We start from the raw sequence: 23,003 nt of genomic DNA, 5'->3' as shown, positions 1-23,003 counted from the left end.
TGGGTCTTTCTATTGTGTAAATGTGTGCGGATTATAACTCATTCATTTGTTTATAAAATTTCCACCTTTTTGATTGGTAAATATTAAAATATTTTTACTGCTAGACTGAAAAATATTTCGTGTATTCTTTATATTTTTCAAAAAGCATTGTTATTTTTTTACCCCATGCAGACAGACAACCTTAAAGATGCAGTGAACCAATCGAATTTCCTTTTCATTTACTCTCTATTGTATATCCTAATAACATCTTACCACACTTCACAATTTTTCTGTCTTTATATAGAATTTAGAAAAAAAGAATGATCAAATAAATATTCATTTGGCAGTAGCATTTAGGTAGCGTATTGTTGTTCCAGATATAATTTTTTTTAAAATTAATTTTCACATATATTGTAACTTAAGATATATCGTTTTTTGCTGAATTCAGGCCAAAAAATTACATCTTGACCTATTGAGAGCAATGTTTAAATTAACATAATTAATACAATGTAATGAATTCTACAGGCTTATCAAATGACTCTTGCCTGGAAAACTATTAAAAAGTTTGTTTGTGAAAATAATTGTTTAAAAAAAACTGAATGGATGTCGCCTGCTGTTCAGGTCTCCCCCTGGTGTCATAGAACAGTGAAATGTAAAACAAACACTCACTTACTCATAATACTATACACCACTGACGAATCCATAATATATATAACTATTAAATAATTTTTGATAATTAAAAGAGACAATGAGATAAAAAAAAATGTGCATGGGTAAATATTAAATATCATATACCGTAGTAAAATTACAGAAGAAAATCATTTTACGTTCACTCTGAAAACGTTTGACGTTGTTGAAAAACATGACGTCATTATGAACCTGTTAAAGTATCTTTGATGAAAATGAAGAAAAAAAAACCCTACTTAGAGTAGATGTAGGACCATAAAAATTCATATTTGACAACTTCTAACCTTCTAACCTTGCTCTATCTATTTATATAGTGTAAACAAATATTCATAACTTTGTTAATACTGCTTATCTAGGACTAGGAAGTTCGTTGGGATTGATCTGTTCCAAAAACTTTAATCTGGTCTCTTGTTTGGAAAATAAAGGTCAGATCCAGCATCCAGAGCAAGTCTGGTAGTGTCCGTCTCTAGATGCATCATCCATGCAAGTTTGGTACAGGTAGGGTTTATATTTATTTGGGTATGAAAATGTAGGTCAGATCCAGCATACGAAGCAAGTCTGGTAGTGTCCATCCCTAGATGCATCATCCATGCAAGTTTGGTACAGGTAGGGCTTACAGTTACTTGGAAGTGGACCTGCTCCAAAAAACTTTAACCTGGTCACTCATCTGGAAAATGAAGGTTTATATTTATTTGGGTATGAAAATGTAGGTCTGATCCAGCTTCCGAAGAAAGTCTGGTAGTGTCCGTCCCTAAATGCATTATCCATGCAAGTTTGGTTCAGGTTGGGCTTATAGTTACTTGGGAATGGACTGGTCCAAAAATTTTAGCCCGGTCACTCATCTGGAAAATGTAGGTCAGATCCAGCATCCGAAGCGAGTCTGGTAGTGTCCATCCCTAAATGCATCATCCATACAAGTTTGGTTCAGGTAGGGCTTATATAATTACTTGGGAATGGACTTGCTCCTAAAATTTTAACCTGGGACACCGACGCCGGGGGTATAGCATAATCTCATCTCGACTTCGTCGAGGTGAGCTAAAAATCAATGTACTGTATTTTTTTTTACATGTCAATAAGGCACATACATACGAGGGCTGTACTTCTATTTCAAAACATTTAATGTTTTTTTCATGAAGCATAAAAAGATACTACCATATAACGTCTATAAGATGATATCTCCAAATTGACATCAACAATCTAATTAAAATGGATATTAGCTAATCCGAATTATCTCTACTTTTAAAATTTTTAAAAGATATAGTTATTTTTTATGCTTCCTATATTTAATTTTTTTTCTTATTTTCACATATGGTAAAGTTTTATGTAAAGATACAAAATATATAATACAAAATCAAAATATTTTGATCTCTCCTTAGAGAAAAAAAACGCTTTCAACGTTTTTTTTTTTTTTTGGTTCAAATTTGTACTTAGATAGGAAGCTTTTAAAAGCAAACATAATTGTAATTTGTTTTCTGGATAACCATATGCTAATTATACCTTGTGTGTTTCTAGAGGAGTAAGTAAAAACTCTAGTGCAGCCATATAGAAGTTTATTTGGAAACATTTTAAGTATAATAAGTGGAGTCATTAAAAATTAAAGGACCTTTCACAGTGTATACAAACAATACATGTATGTACGTGTGTAAAGAAACCATATAGAGAGACACAATTTGGAAATTTCAAATGCTTAGATTATATAACTGATTGAATTCATAAATATAAGCAATAGATTAAATGCAACAATTTTCGTAGGAAAACTATTCTAGAGCTTTAATCAAGCTGAGGAAGTATGGATTCGATGCATGTTACAATTAGACAATATACGAGGGGTGATCAAAAAGTTTGCAAACTAATTGAATAACTTCCATACAAGAAACAATATTTGGTTTTAATGTTGATTATATTTTAAATTAATCCTCCCCAATTTTAATGCACATCAACCACTGTTCTGCGCATGCGCGAATCACGTGATATTGGCGGTCGTGACCCCCTCCGTAGCATTCTGTCACAAAAGTTACAAGATTTTTCCGAGTTTTATATTTCTTTCCATGTGAGTTAATTTTTATGACAAGAACAGTTAATTTGTCAGAAATGGTCATATCTCGGCAACAGAATGGGTGGATAATAACATCCTTTCCAAAAATAAGCATGGCGACCATTAAAACACAAATCTTCTGTCTCAGGAGAGACCTTTATTCAAGGTGGATAGAGAATGGGTGCATCCTTTTTATCATATCTAATATGTTTAAAATCTAAAGTAAACGATATCTTAGGTATTTAATACTTATATCATTGTTCAAATATTCAACTATTTTTCAAAGTGCTAATTGGAGGTCTTTGATAGCAAATTGCTTAATTGAAAATACATATCTTTTCAAACTTGCTTTCACTGGGCAAGATGACAAGTATCATTTTTAACCATCAGTCTTCCTTCACTAAAAAGATTAATCCAATCATTAATTGAATTTAAAGGAACTCATTTATCTCAATAAACTGTGTACAAATTATTACATGATACTGTAGAGGGATTTCTAAGATATTACAATAAATTGTACAGTCGTTTGTTGAACGAGTTCAACTGAGACAACCATTTTTCGTCACAAGTGACCTAAATAGTGACGTCATTTTCACATTGTGACGTCACAAACAAGGAGAGAAACTTTATTCAGCATATGCTATTTATAGACCTTTTGTATGGCTATGTGTGTACCGAATTTCATTCTAATCTGAATTGTGGTTTTGTAGATATAGAAATAGATTGCGAACTTTTTGATCATCCCTCGTAAACAAAATATTGACCATCTTGTTAAAAAGCCTTTGCCCATGCAAAAATACAAATTTCATTCAAGTCTAATATTTACTCTCTTTCGAGAAGTGGACAAGCTTTCATCTTCATCCTGATGTAGGCCAAAGCATTTCCACTTCTCTTAAGAGATTACGTTTAAAGTATAGTTTGACTTTGTCAAAGCGCTACAAAACATTTTTGAAAAAATAGCTGTGAGTATTTGCTTTGACTGGACAATAGTAGCCTTGTAGATACTGCATTTACAATAAAGTGTAATATATGACATGTATATAGATATTTTTTATTTATAATTTATCTCTTTTAAAATTAAAATGAAAAATCTTTGTGATATCGAACTTTGACGTCAAATACAAATACTTGAATCCATATTCCGTACGACATACATAGCAGTATACATGTAAACATTGTATATGTGAAGTGATAGTATATAAATATTGCATGTAGTTGAGTGTAACATTGAAAATTTTCACCCCAAGAAAACCATTGTCAACCGAGGCGCAGCCGAGGTTGACAATGGTTTTCGAGGGGTGAAAATTTTCAATGTTACACTCAACTACATGCAATATTTATTATATTATACTGAATGTTTTATACAAATACATATTACAGTGAACCGTGCGCGCATAAATTCCGCGCAGTCGCTATTTTTTGTAATAACACCCGTCGTCAAGCAATGTTGACTGTTGCTACGCAGGAGGGCGTGGCTTCATTATTCAACGGGTAGTAGTGTTTTTTATCAAATGTTTCTCGACGAATCAGATTCAGGTAATTTACATGAAAGTATAATATTATATCATAATGACCTAATGCAAAGTTTTGCATGTTAATGTTTCCTATTTGCACTGAAACTGACAGTCTTTTCAACACAACCCAACTTTTGGTACTCTACAATATTTATAATGAGTTAAGAATTATTCTCTACTTTTTTTCCTTGTATGATTGCGTTACAAGACCAACATTGACGTCTTTAACTCTGTCATAGACATTCCCAGGATCTCTTCTTCCCAAAACCTCGTAATGTGCACTACAAAAACATAACGTACTATGAAAGAGTAGGTTCATGCAAAAACCATTTATCAGCATAAAAAACTTACTCAAATAATTAAAGTTGTTTAGGCTTACCTGTTCTCTTGGTGCCCTACAACGAAGAAAGAAAAAAGTGGTTTGTGAAACACTATGCGCCCTGCGGCAACAAAGTTAAAAAAAACATATTTTAGCATATAGGTCACAGTCAAGGTCACAAGGTCATTGACCTTGGTGTTATTTGAAAGAACTTGATTAGTGAAGTATGCATACCAAACATGAAGCCTCTATCTCTCATGGTTCAAAAGAAGTTGTGGTGAAGGTTCAAAAAAGCTATTTTTAGCATATAGGACAAAGTCAAGGTCACAAGGTCATTGACCTTCGTGTCATGTGAATGGGTTTAATTAGTGGAGTATACAAGTCAAATACTTAAAGTCTCCATCTTTCTTCGTCCAAAAGTTGTGGCGAAGGTTAAAGTTTGCAGAAAAAAACTATTTTTAGCATATAGGTCACATGATCATTGACCTTGGTGTCATTTGAAAGAGCTTAATTAATGAAGTATGCATACCAAATATGAAGTCTCTTTCATTCATGGTTCAAAAGTTATGGCGAAGGTTAAAGTTTGCATACATACAGACAAACAGACAGACCGACAGGACAAACACAATATACGCCTCGGATCTTTCTATCCGGGTGCATAAAAATTGAGAACCGGTTTTTGAAGATTTTTACAATTCTACTACGTATATCATACAACAACACACAAAATATATACTCAACAAAAAAGATACGCATATTCAGATTAAACATGATAGTCTAAGTTTTCACTTTATTCCTTATAATTTAAATGTGATTTTAGAGTGTGTCGTGATAGAAATCAAACATGTCCTAAGTTGTAAATTGAAAAGTCAAGTTGAAGTCATTGTCGCCGCCTCTAAATTCTAAGGGCATACCGTCTAAACCAATCCATATGTCCTTTTCAACGTCTCAGCGCTAATGGATTTCAAATGTATGGAAATTGTGCACGAATACCAGCTTTTCTCAGACTCTTGCGAACAATTTGTGCACTTTTATGCTGATTGCTTCAACCAGCAATTGTAGCGGCAGTTTGTAAAGCAGTTCTAAATCGATTGCGCAGGTGCTGGAGGGGGTACGACGGTCCTGTCTGGGTGCGGTAACCCGCGGACGGCCAGTCTTTGGTCTATCAAGCGTGTTCCTAACTTGTTCCTAACGTTTAATCGCTGCAAAGGCGATTGATGCACACAAAATGCAGTGGCAACGTCCTGTAGCTTAGCTCCGGTTATAATCATCTTTACCCCGGTTCATTTTTGTTAAGGCGTGGCACTGCAGCATCAACATTGCAATCAAGTCTTAAATATGAGTTTGATAGGAGTGTTTATTGTTTCTCTAAATCTAAAATATCAATGAAAATAGACCCCCGATGTACAAGAAATCATGTAAAACACTATTTTCATAAACATTATTAATCAAGGGAAATAATTCAACACTTAGGCTTTAAAACCCCATGTTGTCATTTAAATAGGTCAATGATATCCAGCGATAAAAAAGATAGTTGTTCCTTATACTTTTTCAAAATTTCTTTGAAGAGTAAAACAATATGCGTTTCTTTTTTTGTTGAGTATATAACAAAAGTAACCCACACGCATTTTAGAGCTTGGTTTTCATTTTGAATATTTGGTTAATCCAAACACAAAATTAACAACATCTGCTATTAGTATCATGTAAAAACATTCAGGTGTCATTTTCATTAATGAAAATACGTGGGGAAAGTAGATGTCAAAATTAGATATCCATGTCCATATTTTCAGAATTTCGTGGTTTGACACCTTTTTCACTTCAAAATATTTCATTTACATCTATTTCTTTGGAAGAATTAAAAAATATTTTTTAATTTACAAGTTATTTTCTTTCTACAGCTTATGGAACATTAATAAACTCAATATTAATTGATAAGAATGAGAAGCTGTACAATTGAAGTACATGTGTAAAATGAAGCCATATTATACAAAAATCATGCAAAGACTGCCAAAGAGATATTGACAAAAATACACGTAATTGTGTGTTTTTTTCAAAAATGTAATTTAATATTGTTCACATCTTCATGGCCCCTGCTCTGACCTCTGATGTCTTGGGGTCCATGTTTGCTCTGCCCCTATTTTGTATTTTTTTTATGGACTTTTGATCTGGAATAATGTTCGTTATCTCCATATGTTTCATTTTAGAACTGTAATAAACTGAAACCAGTCTTGAAAGGATAGAAAGCAAAGGGAAACGGTTATATTTTACATTCTTGCTTACAAGTAAAGTCTATTTATTAATTATCAATGTTATTTATATTTTTGATGTTCTTGAAAGACTTTAAAAAATATCCTAAATTCAGTAAGTAAGAAATGAACTGTTCTTACCCTAGCATCAGTGTCTATGATTTAAAACAAGACCTTACCATCGATAATTTTAATGAAGGTAGCATTACAAAGTGTTACGAAATAAAAATACTCAACCAAAAAGCTCTCTTAATTAAAAAAAGGAACACAATAAATCCTTTACCAAAGCTATTTGGACAATATAAAAATGTATTTCATCAAGGGTAAATAACTTTATTTTCGAAAACATTCAAGGTGCAAAATGACCATCTTCTTCTACCGGTATTTAAGTTATCAGTGTGTGAATTTGGTTTATTTCAGTTTCATCGTTACCTAGAAATACATATTTTACAAGTTCAGAATTATTAATAATAGTATAAATATACCACAGAGTCTGACACGTCCGTTTCATACTTGGATATTTTACTTGAAAAAGACGTTAATGGTAATCTAACAACCAAGCTCTATGATAAACGTGATAACTTTAACTTTACTATCGTCAAATTCCCTTACTTATGCAGCAACATACTTTTTATAAATCTCAGTTGATTCGATACACAAGAGCATGCTCTACGTATGAATATTTCTAAAACGAGGTAAATTATTGACAAACAGATTGATGAAACAAGAATATCAGCAGTCTAGTTTAAAGTCACCATTTCGTAAGTTCTAGGGTCGATACAATGACCTTGTCAGCAAATTCAATTTATCGTTGAGTCAAATGCTGACTGACGTTTTTCATACTATTTGTTAGTCTATTATATGTACAACGAATTGACGGATCATTTCTATATTTTGAAATACATGACAGGGAACACGGAGGGTGTAACCGGTCGGCAGGGTTTGCTCTGCTCCTAACTTGTTTTGTTTTATGAACTTTGATATTGAATACTGTTTGTTATTTCCATAGCCTTCATTCATTCATTAAACATTGAATATCTTACAAAAGAGGAAAATGCATGTAAGAAGCTTACTTGTAGCGTCTCTATCAATACAATGATATTTGTGATCGTCCAAATCAGAAACACACTGCATGACGTAATCTCCATTTTTGCTGAAAAAAAATCATAAGTTTGCTTTATCAGTTTTTTTTAAATTTGGTAGGCATTTCAATTTAATACCACATTTATCTTATACATTAAACGTCTTGTGTTTATAAAAATGAAAAATAAATAATTAATCAACTCCGACAATATATACCAGTGACATCGGTTTTAAAGGCAAAACAGAGTGTATATGGTGTTTTCCTTCTTCCTATGATTCGATTAGCAAGAACATGATTTTACAAAAAATAAGTTGATGTTACAAGGATTTCAACAAGTTCGATCAAAGTCAGTAATATATTTTGCAAATTCTGCGATTGTTATAATGATCTCTTCTGTAAACTTGTACTTAAATGAAAAATACTGTTGATTCGTTATTTTGACAGACATGTTGGATACCATTCGTTTTGGCATTGTGTTTGTACTAATACGTTGAGTACGGAGTATAATTCTTATGTATAAAAGCAATCCATTGGGGGGACACTGCGGGTGTGGCCGGTCAACAGGGAGTAATTATACTCCTTTTTAAGACACCTGACCGCCAACTCTGCTATTTTCAGGGGACCGTGTATTTGCCTTGTTCACAATGAAAACAAGACTGGTCATGGTTCATTATCTTCATATTTTACATCATTAAGCTTTTGTTTGTTTTGTTTAACGTCCATAACCGATTCACTCATATTGTGACGCTGCAACTTGGCGTACCCAGAGTGTTCCAGATTCAGACCTATACTTGGCACTAAGGGCCTTTGAGCATGGATTTTTTTTTGTGTGTGTCAGCATAACTTATTTTCATTTGCACTTACCCATTTTTCTCGACATTATTTCCTCATGAAAAAGAAAAGAAATATTTTGGTGATAAGCACAATTTGACATATGTATGCAATGCAATAATAGTGTGAAACTAGAGCCGAGCTCGTTGCAAAGCAACGAGTAGGTCTTCCGTTGGAGCTGTGGACAGGAAGTACAGACCTTGGGTCAAGGTCACTGCACTTTCTTATGTCAACAACCTTTCTTCCCAGCATGAGCCTCCAGTAAATTTTATTTATAAAGTTATGCTTAAACACTTTTTTCTTTGTCAGTGACCTTGATTTGCCAGAAAGACATTTGATCAGGGTCATGACAAAACCCCCAATCATTATAAAGTAATCTATGTTTCAAGTATGAGCCTCCAATGATTTTCATTTACTAATTCATAGCGTAGTAAAGAAAATATTTCTTCTGTCAGTGACCTTGATCTTAACAGAATAACCTTGGCTCTGTGTCAAGACAAACACCTTTTAGTGATTAGAAGTTCATAACCCTGACAGGAATTTTACAACTTTTCTGTCATTGGCCGATGAAGATGTTTGAAATTTGCATTATCTCGCACCATTTTGTCACAGGTCAGAAAAACAACACTGAGGTATTTTAAAACATCACCGTATATTAATATTCAAACAACATGGATTTTCTATTTTTGAAAGATATCGGGGTTGAAAGCCCTTTCCATAATACGTATTTAAGGGTAATAGCTTTACTTTCAATAAAATTAAACTCAAAGTCCACAAATAAAATATCTTTCCTCATTTATTTCAAAGTTTGGGTAAAGGGGGTGAGGAGCATGGGGATGTCATGATGTATACGTAATATACTGAAAGGAAAAAGAAACGCATACGAACATAATATGGGAATAATTTTTGTCTAAGTGGCCGAAAAATATGAAAATTGGTCAGATGAGTATTTTGGTTACCATGCACTAAAATTACTAGTCAAAACTACTCAACCATGAAATGTATGGCGTCACGTAGGGGAAATGATAAAAAGTCAAAAACACTTGCATGTTGATGATGATAATTTTGTGATAAACTTTTGTAGTGCCATACGATGCATAAGAGTTATAGAGTGACATTGTTTTTGCATATTTACAGTCAGTATTAATTTCTTGCAATCGTGGTATGGCTGACGGAATTTATTGTGGGTTTAGTAATTGAATTCAATATTGCATTAGTGAATAAAAAGACAAAAACATGCTGCTGTACAGATTGTTTTCAACTTTTCAACCAAATAAAAGTTGTCAGAGAGTTAATTTAAAATGTTTCCAGCCAACCATGACGGCAACGTTGGCGCGTAAAAACGTCACAACAAGATAGGGCTTTTCATTATGCCACCTCGGTTATTGTCAAGGCATTATCACCGAAACTGATATTTATACAGCAGACAATCATACTCATTTTTTTCATCCTTATTTGACAGAAACTCTCTGCTTTAATTTGGGCCGCGAGCTTGGCCATTTTACGTCGATTTTACTCTCAAACGCGCACGTACGCGTTGTTTGCGTGATTTTTTTAGCATGTTTACACTGCAAAAATTTAGTTAGTGTTTGTCGAAACTTTTTTACAAACATCCACGTTTACCAAACCAGCTGGATTCTGTAAATTCTATCCTAAATCGAAAATTCGTATTCGATTGGGCGGGGGGATTTGTTAGCTTTGGAATAATACAGCTAATCTCAGCCATTAAGACTACCGTCGGAAGGGTTGAATAATAATGTTCTGAAAAAGATAAATGCTCTGGTGAACTCAATGCACAGGAAAATCAAGTGTGTTACTGATGCGAAAGGGAGATTATGAGAATTTTTAGTTTTATTTTTGGGGGGTGTCGACATAATGATATCAATATCTCAGGAATTATCACTTACAATCACACAAAATTTTGGTAACTTGTTGATTAAAGATGGATTAAAATGTATGATAACAATGGTTGAAAACATATTTGAAATAATTGTTTTAATTAAACTCTAAAGTTTAATATGCGTTTCTTAATCCTTTCAGTATATATTCGAGGTTATTATTCTGTTAGACAGGAAGACCCGAGGAGTTGTGATTTGCTGATCATGATCTAAAACACGTTGACAAACCGAAACCACATGGTTTTATACACGTTATTCAATCAATTCATTCATAATTATTTTCCTTGAAGGAGGAATGCATGGATAAAGGATTAAAGAAAATTCCCGATGTACAATAGCATCCGTGCATGGACTTCATTTTAGTACTACATAATAATATTGTGCTTGAAGTTGAATAAAATCATGAAATAAATTAAATTTAAATAGGAAAGGGAGATTATGTTTAATAGAATAAAAATTAGACAATACTTGATACAGGGACTCGCTGGTAAAAACTTGAATGTACTTGAATAAAATGCCTCTCACTCGTTTTCTCTCGTAAGCGTATTTTTTAAACCAAGGAAATTAATTTGCGCTAGATATAAGTTCATCATTTTAAAGAAAATACTGAGTTATATAAGGTAAACGATACAAATGGTTTGACTTTGGTGCCGGTTATGATTTTAACAGTTTAATTTAGGTTGTAAAAGCGTTTAATTACATGATAAGTCTGTAATATTCAGATAACATTGTTACCTCGGTATATAAGTTCTTAAATTTTCGATTCTGGACATATGCGGGTTTATTACTACTTGAATGTACATTGTATAACCTGCTACTGATATTTAATCACGGAACAAAATTACAATGTTAGCACACTCTACTTATCATTTATACGGGTTTTGAATAAATTATAAAACAGATTAAGTTCATTGCTTTAAAATCATTATTTCTTGAACTTTACTATAAAACCTGTAATATAAATTAATAGACAGTGTGCAGCACAGAAGTCACTTATGAAGTTTACACGTGCCGGTGTTACTTATCGATGTTTAGTCCATTTCATTGAGCATACCATTCTATCTTTACGATTCGGAAGATTCTCTTTAAAAGTTTAAAATTGGTATAGCCATGGTTAATATCTGTGATAAAAAAACGTGTTTCGGAAAACTTGTGTTGAAAACGGATTTATTTGTGTGTGAAAAGAGCAAAGCTTGTGCATTTTAATAAATATTGGTTGAAGTAAAGTAACTGCAGATCGCCAGTCCTTGCGCTATGAATCGTCAAATTACACATGGATCTAACGAATATTTAAGAATTGAAGACTGATTAATGTACATGTAAAATAAATGCCCCAGCGTTTTGTACTAAAGTCAAACTTAAAACATTTTAAGATTTTTTGAAAGATTTAATTTACTCAGAGAAAATAATATTTTCTTACTGTTGTAGAATGGTTTGTATATACCAATTATTTGCTTATGATTGCGGGGTCAATGGTTCACCGCGGTGTGTCGCTTTAGAATTTCTCGGCAGCGTGTAATCGAAAGATAGATTACGTAATGGTAAACGCACTTTAAAAAGGAATCTTGGTTCCAGGTGAATATGAGAATCGCGCAGTAAATAATTGTGTATTATTTGACTCTTAAAAGTTTTTTGTATGAAATCCGGGCGTATATTGTTTCCGTTCATATTGTTTATATTCATATTTAAACGAATAAAAGATACTCGTTCGTACTTTTTTTCTATAACTCTTTCTCTTGGAAAGATCTTGATTAATAAAAGGAAAAAGATACCATCGAATACTCTAAACGGGAAACAAAGAACACTTTTAAAACCTAATTTAAAAAAGAGATATGATACAGCGTGGTAAAATATTTATTTCTTACGGCAAGTTTATTTCAATTATACGCATAAAGAGTTCTTCAATATCAAAATGAGAACGGAGCTTTGTTTACGGTGAATACGGATCTAGCTTTCTTTCCTACCATACGTAAGACTCGAACAAAATAATATTTTCATGGGACAGAGATAGTATAAGAAGGAACAATTTTATCAAGAATTAATTTAACCATTCTGTGGTGTGTTTTTTTTTTTGTGTATGACTGTGGGTCGCTGGATCACACGCCGATTGATTCCCGGTGACCGACTTTGCCCTGCCGCTATCGAGGGGGGCGCGTTATATAATGGTAAACAAACGAGGTGAATGTTAAAGCCGTGCACTTAATGGCTGTGAATAGTACATGTGCTTTTTAGTTCTGTTTTATTTTCTCACTATATTGTTTGCTTTTATGTGATAAGAAGAAAAGACGATATTTTCTTCCCTTTTTAGTAGACTTGGTTTATACGATTTTTAAAAAAATGAAATAAAAGGGAAAGTTGTCAGTGAATAAACATGATAATTTGTAAGAAAAAAAGCACAAACACTTCGAGAACTTTATTCTGAAGAATATTAGCTTCCAATGTAGCCATGTTTATTATTCATAGTAAGCTTGCTTTGGTTACACGCATGAGGAGCTCTCGTTTACGTGCTGAGTGAAAATATTACCTGTGCATATATAGGTCATGCACCAGCTCATTTAAAACAAGACTCGAACACAATTACAATTTCATGATATCAGTAAGATGTTAAAGCACCTTTATAATCGATAGTTATTTCAAAATATTTACCGTTTTTGAGTTATAAAGCAAAAAGTTTTAAGGTCCCTTGATCCCTAATTATAGGGGCCAGCCCCTTTTGAATATTATTATATGAAAGCCCTTGCAATTATGCACAACTTTTGTTCATTATGTCTTAACAAAATATTTTTAGTTTTCAAAATAAAAAGGAAAACATGTGTAAATTTTCGCTCTTTTAGGCGTTCTAATTTTTGACCCCTATATAGCGCCATTGTGAATACAGAAATCGAAAAACAAAAACCGATGTGCACAACTTCAATCCTTCTGTTACCTAAAATCAGTAAAAATTCTGCTTCAGCTTTTTTGGTCTCTGAGCCTTTATCCGGAAACGAAAGCCTATAAATTTTCGTTTAAAGGGAAATAACTCAAAACCGGAAGTGTTTTTTTTGAAATTTTAGTCAGCATTCTGGTAGAGTTTATAAACGTCTATAACCTCTGAAAATTTGAGCGAAATCCGTTGAGAAATGAGTGAGATATGAGGCCTCAAAGTTGCGGTCTAGGAAGTAGAAGAAAAAACTAGAGCCGAGCTCGTTGCAAAGCAACGAATAGGTCTTCCGTTGGAGCTACGGACTAGAAGACGTAACCTTGAGTCGAGGTCAAAAGCCACATACTAAAGATATACAAGTAAAAAACCTTGTAAGAAAAGCAACTTACAATGTTTCGCAAGGAAAAAGACTGTAAAGGAATACTAGTACGTGTGACCTTGATCTTTCCAAATGACCTTGTGCTAAGCAATAACTAACTCTCGTTAGAGCTAAAATTGAGATAAATAGAGTTAGGTCAAGGTCAAAAGAAAGGCCAAGTTCAAAAATGGTGATGCCATTAAATAGCTCTCATCAGTATGCATCAACATGTGAAGTTTGATAACACCATTTTGAATGGTATGTTTAAAACTGAGCTAAACACTAATTTAAGAAAAGTGAGGTATATACATGTATATAAAGTCAAGTTTAAAAAAATGTTAATGCAATTGCATAACTCTAATTAATTACTATCAGTATATAAAGATTGATAAAAATATCTTGGATAGTTTGTTTGAAACTGAGCTTTGAACTGAGCTAAAGGCAAAGTGTGACAGAAGGAGAGAAGGAAGGACAGAAAGTAGGAAGGATGGGAGACGTCCGACAAACACCAAATGCCTTGGCCATATTCATGGCAGGGCATTACGAGGGTTGTCCCATAAAATCGTAGACAAAGCGTTTTTCTCGAAAAGTAATGGCTGCACTAAGCTGAAATTTTCAGTAAATGTTTATTTATCATATTTAAGCGAATCATAATGTTTTTGATAATATATATTCAAAAATAAAGATTTTATTCTGATTGAATGTGCACAATGTACGGTCTTACGGCGCACGGTAAAAATAGCAAGGTTATGTTAGAGAAGACATAAGAATTAATTCATAATAAAAGTTTCCAATACATAAGATTAGGATGAAAATTATCCTTATTCCATTCCTTAATCAATTCTGTCGTCTTTTTAAAAAAATCAAGACATTTAGTTAATTTTTGGCAGTTTCCCGAGAATTTGAAATGGGAAAGAAATAAACACAATACACGAAAAATGGCGCTTTTTATGACGTTACGGCGCACCGGAGAGCAGTTCAGATAGATTAAGATGTTGTAATGACGCCTTAAGAGACTTTAAATGAATACAGAAGAAAGAAAATATGAAAAATATCACCAGATCTTTAGTATATAAATGAAATGAAAGTTTTCTTAGTGAAGTCTTCGTGGTCGAGTCCCCAGATAGTACAAAACATATGGACAGACTGCCATTTGTAATAGCAAAGGACGCTGTCACCGTCGACCGTCGATGTGAGATTCTCTTTTAGTTGAATGATGGTGAGAATACTGTCTGTAACATGCTAATAAATATTCAGAAGATCGCATGAGTGTGACACATTGGTTTCTTAACTGGTTATAGATACTCACATATGTAAATCAATAAAATTTCTAAATTTAAGTGGGGCGTGTCCAACTTTAAGTTTAGCAAAGATGAAACGTGACGCTGTTTTAGACACTTTGACGTTATCATCCGTGCGCCGTAGGGCGATACAGTATATAACATAAAATATCACAATTTGTTTACCTATGCATATATCTATTTGAAATTTGCTATGTATATTCATAATTTATCTACTAAAAAGTGGTGAAAATTTCAGAACGCCTTGATGATTATTTTTCAAATTAGACAATTTGTCCACGATTTTACGGGACAACCCTCGTACATGTCATGTATGATTATTGATTTACATAAAAATAGGTCGTAACATTCAGTCTCGGAATTCAACCCCTAAACTACATGTATATATGCATGTACAAAAACAAATCAACCGACTGACATTCTCTGCTTAGAAGGAAGACATTGTATTCATTTTAAGGGATGGGGTACTTATAGTGATGAGAGAAATTTAACAACCTGTCGGTCCATGAATCATTATTTTGGAATGTCTGTAAACAGCTGCGTGGCTTTTCTTAGAATGAAATTAGTATTTTTTGAAATATCTGAATAATTCTTTTATTGATGCCGTGATATATTTGATAGGCTGTATAATAGCTGTTCGGATATAGTGCCGTTTGAAGGTCCAACACCTTTCTTTTAATATAACCAAAGGTTCTAGTGATCTTTTTTTCCGTATAGTCGAAATGCATGGGAGAAAGAAAAAAACGTATGGGGTCGTTCAAAAACAAATTAATGAGTTGTGTTTTTCACCTACACAGACACTTTTTTCTTCTGGTTTTCCTTTTTTGTGAATTGCCGTTTATTTTGTTTACAAGCTTGTGTTCATACCGCTATTCATACGCGCTACATGTACCAATGTGAGAGGAGAAAACAAGACGTCGTCAAGCAACAATGACTGACCAGATGGACGTTTATATACATTGTAATCATTATACAACCAAATATCAGAGCGAATCGATAATTTAAGTACCTAGTTAAATACATAGGAATTCAATAATTAAGGAAAGAATTTAATTTATATTTTATGATAAATAGGCAATAACGAATTTTCTAATTTTGTAAAATCGTATTCTGAAAGCTCTGGATGTATATGTTTAGCCGCTCTTCTATGTAAAAGTGCATACATATAAAACATGTAATTATTATCGGCTGCGGTAGCGGCCAATCTTTATGTGATTGTGTTAGAGAGTGCACATGGGGAAATGAGACGTTTTTTTTATTACTTCAATAAAATAATTCGTAAATAATTACAAGTAAAAATCATGCGTAAAATATTTTAAAAACTTGCTTAAACTTAATATTAAATGTTGAAATATATTTCAATTTCACTGTCATTAATATCTCATGATCATCGATAATTTATGGTCATATAAAAAGAGTTTACATCAGATACTCCCCAGCCTGAGAGTGTGTAAGATTTGAAAAGAAATCTCTTGATTTTCCGGATAATGATGATGTGGTTAAAGTGCATGGCGAATAAAAAAAAATGAGGAGTTTTTCAACTTCTACTAAAAATTGTTTTGAATTTGCTCTACATCTAACAAATGACACAAAGATCATGAAGATATTTTTTTTTTATTTTGCACTGCGGTTTGCAGCATAGCCTGCTCTGCAGAAACCATGAGCATTATCACGTAATCAAGATCCAGGGTATCGACGCTCGGACAGGCCTACACCTTCATTTTGATGACAATAAATTCTTCTTATACATCAATGAACATGATTTTTTTTTAACATCGATAAATCTATTTATGAGCAAATGCAGTAAAATTATTTTTTATTTTCCTTTGAAAACAGCCTGAAATAGAATTGAAAAACTATTTCAGCTTTGAATATCTTGACGTGCTTTTCTGCATGTGAAAGAATGTTTTTGCTTTGCAGCCAATTTGATGCTTTGCATCAATTAAATTCGTACTGACATTGTACATGTACAGGCATATAAAATATTCTGTTTATTGGACGAAATAGTATACCATTCTGTACAATATCATTTTAAGTTTAGTAGCAAATAACTGCAAACTCAAAAGTGCTTAATTTCATGTTGGATTTTCCCCCTGTGAATTAGAAACGTTAAATCCACTTACAATTATCATGCATGCGTACATGTAGTTTAAGATTCATAAAACAATTACCACTTCGATAAATACAGGGGGAAATGGTGTAAACCTAGCTTGTGTTTTTTTTTTTCGGCTATCAAAATGCATAAAACTTGAAATGAATAAATGCACAAGCGATTACGATTGATTAAAACAAGCTGAAATAGAGTGAAATTGAATGATAAGAAAGGAGTCGACATGATCATGATGATTTCAAACGGTTCCATGTTCGTTCGCCCTAAAAAATTTTCGCCCGATTCCGTGTTCGCCCGATTTTTAATTCGCCCAGAGTCCGCTCGCCCTAAAACTTGTTCGCACAGGGTCCGTTTGCCGAAATTTAATGAAGAATAAAATCTGATGAATTTCTTTCTTAATTTTTTGTACATTCAAAATAAAACAGTCCGTTACTGTATCCGTCAGGCGTTATGCATATGGTCACACCCGTTTTAGTATCAGCGGTCACACCTGTCCTTTAATTGTTTTCAAAACATAGCGCAATTCGTAAAAATAACACGAATGTATCCCCCTTAATTAACATTGATATTAATCATTTAATTAACTATAGTTCAAACACTTATTCATTCAAAAAATCATTAGAATCAAATCAAAAATTAATTTAGACTAAATAAACATTGCTCTTCGTATCAGAATTTGAGAAAAAAATTTCCAAGTTCGTAAGGGAAATAAATAGAAAAGAAATGATATACTCGTATGTTAATTTTTAATTCATATATATACAGGTATATAATAAAAGTATATATTGGGCGAACCATATATAGGGCGAACAATTTTCCATTTGTAACTATCGGAGTACACAACTGATATTCAAATCGACATACCCGCTGCTATCTGCGGACACGTGCTTGTAAATGAGGACTGGGCTACAAAATTTTAGACACAAAGCGACAAAGCTGGATGTAAACTGTTTATTACAAATACGTGAATAATAGTATATTTTAATTTATATTTTTAACGTTCAATGTTTATTAATACGAGGGTTATTCAAAAAATACGTAGACAATGTCCTCTATCATCATATTATTCTTACAAAATTTAAGATCAACACATTTTCATATGTAAAAATATTTATTTTGTCAGTGTGTAAAGTTTTATTCGATTTGTTTAAATGGAAATCGGGTTATACAATTTTAAAAGCAGCGTGTTTTGTCACCACGGAGCACGGTTAACAATACCCTGACGTCAAAATCAACGTCGAGAAAGTTTCTCAAAATTACTAAGCTTTTTTTCATTTCATACACGGTTTGTACCTTCTTCTCAATTCATCAAATCGTATCTATAGCCCTTGACACCTAGTTCGCTAGGAATTGTTTGAATATACTTTAAAGGTAGATTCTCAATGTTTTCAATTCTTTATCGCGTAACTCATGTTTGCACAAGTTCCGCAAAAGTGAATCGCATATCACGTTTCATGACGTTACTAACTCATTGACAATCTTTATTACTATTATTTGTTTCTTTGCAGACCGTTCAAGGTCCGATTTAAAGTCTCTAACACTCAAAAATAGTCATTTCCATTGTAAACAAATGCATAGCACATTTTGTATCTATTTACTGGTTTATCAAGCATTCTCATAGTTAGTTTTAAAGGTTTCCAAATGCAAAACAAAATTTTATCGCTACTCGCTGCTCCGTGACGTCCTTCGACGTCATCGTTTTTTGCTTATTTTCATGAAGTCTGTCTGCCTTCAGAAATTGATATCTTTTAAACAAAGCGATACATCACATTTAATTTTAGCACCTAAAGACATAGAATGATACAAAATTTAAACAATTCAATTTTATTTTGTTTAAGCGCCATTTATTTGAGGTATGATACTAGACATTATAAAGCGTAAAATTAGTTAATAGTTCAATTTTGACCCTGCTCCGTGACCCAATTTTTGCTGTATTAAATATTTAATAATTTCCATAATTATCAAGATATTTTCCAATTTTTTTGCTCAAATTATTTGAATTTGTTGTTAAAATACGTGTACTAAATTTGGTTATGATATGACGTTAAATAAAAAAGTTATGACAAAAGTCTACGAACTTTTTGAATGACCCTCGTATAAAAAAAATAATGGAGAAACAAAAAGAGTGATGGAAAAAATAAAAGGTACATAATAGTACATTACATATCACAAGACTTCCATCACTAATTATAATTATTTGCCGAAGTATTTAAATTACAATTTAAATAAAATACATTAACACGGAATAGAGAAATAATTTTTGCGTGAACAGGCCAAAGAAAGCGATCACAATTCAAAATGATTTATGCACCAGTGTTTCTAATTACGATTAAATGAAAGATCGGTGAAGTATTTTTATTGATTCGATAAATTAAAAACATGATTTTCTATAAATTGATAGGTCTTTGTACACAATGGATTTTAAACACGATCACAGACACTTGCATTGTTTACGACAGGTGGCTGGTACACTAGTGACCTCGATCGACAGCGTGGGATTCGGGTGTTGGATTACATAACTGTTACAAACATCTAGGCGATCTTGGAGATCGCCAAATGTATACATGATCATGAATTATTCGATGCATAGAGTTAAAATAACTTATAATTGTTATAATAATCAATGTAGAAAGATAGATTTAATATATTCCGTTTATGAAGACTTGTTCACTATAAAACTAATTAATAATAAATAAAAATGAAAGACTAATCGTTATAAATAATTTAATAGTGAACCGTAAAGCACGTATAAAGCCCTATTTAGAAGAAAATTAAAATTAAATACCATAGGGTTTATTACTGATAGGAAGTTTGTGTAAATTATACACATGAAGAGGTCTGATTTCTTTTCCGAATGAAAAACGCTACCTGTTTACCTGGCCTGCTTTCAACTACGTATTACGCAATACCCCCGGTATAATCGAACACAAAACATTTTCATCAGATTAAAAAGGTGTCAAAGAACAATTTTGTTCGTATAATCCAGATCGAAATATTTACCGTTTTTGAGTTTTAAAGCAAAAAATTTCAAGCTCCCTAAATAACTAATCATAGGGGCCAGCCCCTTTTGAATAGTATGATATGAAAGTCCTCGCATTTATTCACAACTTTTGTTCAACATGTCTTAACAAAATATTTTTAGTTTTCAAGATAAAAAGGAAATCATGTGTAAATTTTCGCTCTTTTAGGCGTTCTATTTTTTGACCCCTGTATAACTCCATTTTGAATAGAGAAATCGAAAAACAAAAACCGATGTGCACAACTTCAATCCTTCTGTTATCTAAAACCAGTAAAATTTCTGCTCCAGCTCTAGTGGTCTCTGAGCCTTTGTCTGGAAATGAAAGCCTATAATTTTTCGTTTAAAGGGAAATAACTCAAAACCGGAAGTGACTTTTTGAAATTATCGACAGCATTCTGATAGAGTTTATTACCGTCTATAATGTCTTAAAATTTGAGGAAAATCCATTGAGAATTGAGTGAGATATGAGGCCTCAAAGTTGGCGTCTAGGAAGAAAACAAAAAAAAGAATAATTCAGAATAATCTTAATCTTCAGAATCAGTAGAAGGTCTTCCGTTGGAAACGGAAGACCTTAAAAAGAATAATAATCTTTACCATCAGAATCAGTAGAAGGTCTTCCGTTGGAAACGGAAGACCTTAATAATTCAATTAAAAAGTAAATAATGATTCAAAGAATCGCATCATTTTCTGATATAATAAAACAATACTTACTAGATTTGGTTGAAAACTTGTAGTGAAAAATATATATCATTAATCCTGCACATATGCAGAAAAAAACTCCAAATAAGGATCCAAAAATGATAGAAAGGTTTTCTATAAAATAGAAAACTTAAGATACTGTATAGGGGATTAATTTCACGGGTTATAATTTTCACGTTTTTCTCTTCTTTGACTCAATCACGGTTTTTTGAATTCGCGGAATTTGTATATGATAAAAGTGTTTCCCTTATCTATACCTATTGAAAACTTATTCACTGTTTCTTGAACTCACGGATCCATTAACACCGTGAATATAGCGAATACATTAATGTGATGCGAAAATAGTAAATACGCTATGTCAATATTTTATAACGTGATATGAATATATATCTCATATGATATGTCATGCCAATCCTATCTTCTCGTGCTAAAAAACCATCTTAGTTTTTATTAACTGATGTGAAAAGCTCATGTCCTACTGTGCGCACTCTTCTACATTATGTCGATTCACAATAACGTTATGCGAACACGGGTATCCTCGGCCTTTATATGAGCATAACGTATTTCGCGTTCCGCAAGCACTAAAATTGGCGGGAGAGAAAACTGTCGTAGAAGAAATTCTCAGCGATTTGGGAATGGCATCTTTAAATAAAAACTTTAAGAGACAAATGATTGACAATCTTGAAACGTGCAAAGTCTTAACACTGCGACTGTAAATTAAAGTCACGTCGAAATTCAATGGCATTTACTTTAATCTGATAATTAAATAAATGAAATATTATGAGTCGTGCAGCAAATTCTTTTCCTTTTTATTTTGAATTGGGGTTTTTTTTTGGGGGGGGGGACAAAAGTCTTAAACTTCTGATCTTACTAAGAACATTGTCATGTTTTTTTTTCAGTCTTCAACTTTCCTTTTTTTTTTTAAAGTGTAAACACATCGTATAACACACGTGAACTGGGGGGGGGGGGGCAGAAATCCCGCCGTACCGTCTTTAGTGATCAAAATATACATAAAATTAATAAATGTTTTGGTTTTACTTTGTAGGACATTGCATTAGTTTCGCATTAAGTTTAGCTGAATTAAGTTGAAAACTTTTTTTCTATAAAACTATATAGCCTGAGAGCTTCTCCGCTTTCCCCCTTGGTCTCTAACCATATACCGTCCCCCTTCCTTGTTTAAGATTCCCATATCAGCCACTGATATGTGCCCATGCATGCTTACTACTTAAAGGCATACGCAATTGATTTAAATGAGGGACTGGTAGGTTTTTGTAATTGAATTCTGGCCCTGGAATGGTTGGAAAAATACTAATTCCAGTGACGTAGCATCTTCTTTGAAAGGGGAAGGTCAGCCAGAAAAAAAAACACATTTGCCCGAAAAAACTTGACAAGCCAAAAACAAAAATTGTCCAACACGAAAGTCCTATTTCGGGGAAGGGGGGTCCAACTTCGATCAGTCCTAATTTGTTTTTTCAGATATACTACATTACCCTCAGTGGACTATACTTCAACAAAAAGTGGGGGCGGGGCTGTACTTTCAATGAACATTACATTTTCTATAGTAAAGTTATGTCTGGGAAAAGAGGGGGCTAATATTTTGTGCCTGTAATTCTTCCTAATCAATCAGGACCCCCCCCCCCCCCCCCTCTTAGCTTCATTAAAACACGGTCGTCAACATTCATTATATAATAGATATACAGCTTTGAGATAAATCATAATGTAAATGTATTTTTACATCAGTTAATGCACTTTTGGAATCAACATGATAAAGAGTAAACACAATATAAAGATATTTTTAGATCACATAAGAAAGAGTTGACATAACGTAATTATATATCCACATACGGAATGGAGTTTTGACATAATGTAATAAAGTGTTGATATAATACAAATTCACATTATGTTATACACTTTTTACACCACGTAATAAAGCACTAACACAGAGGTAAGATGTGTTCACCTCACATAACGATGCTCTCGCCGTAAATAAAGATAAATCCATA

At 32.9% G+C, this 23,003-nt stretch overlaps 1 long non-coding RNA gene across 1 annotated transcript; it reads right to left on the bottom strand.

Moving 5' to 3' along the window:
• Window positions 1-7,852: 7,852 nt before the first annotated feature.
• LOC134235323 (uncharacterized) lies at window positions 7,853-21,111 on the bottom strand. The gene is made up of 3 exons (XR_009985384.1): window positions 21,013-21,111; window positions 8,729-8,750; window positions 7,853-7,933 (listed from the first exon to the last, which is right to left on the bottom strand). It is a non-coding gene; the product is annotated as an uncharacterized LOC134235323 (long non-coding RNA).
• Window positions 21,112-23,003: the final 1,892 nt, after the last annotated feature.

The sequence above is a fragment of the Saccostrea cucullata genome, unplaced genomic scaffold, assembly GCF_032062105.1.
Source record: "Saccostrea cucullata isolate Sc308-1 unplaced genomic scaffold, CSIRO_AGI_Scuc_v1 ctg3697, whole genome shotgun sequence".
NCBI lineage: Eukaryota > Metazoa > Mollusca > Bivalvia > Ostreida > Ostreidae > Saccostrea > Saccostrea cuccullata.
This window is presented reverse-complemented; position numbering and strand designations above follow the sequence as displayed.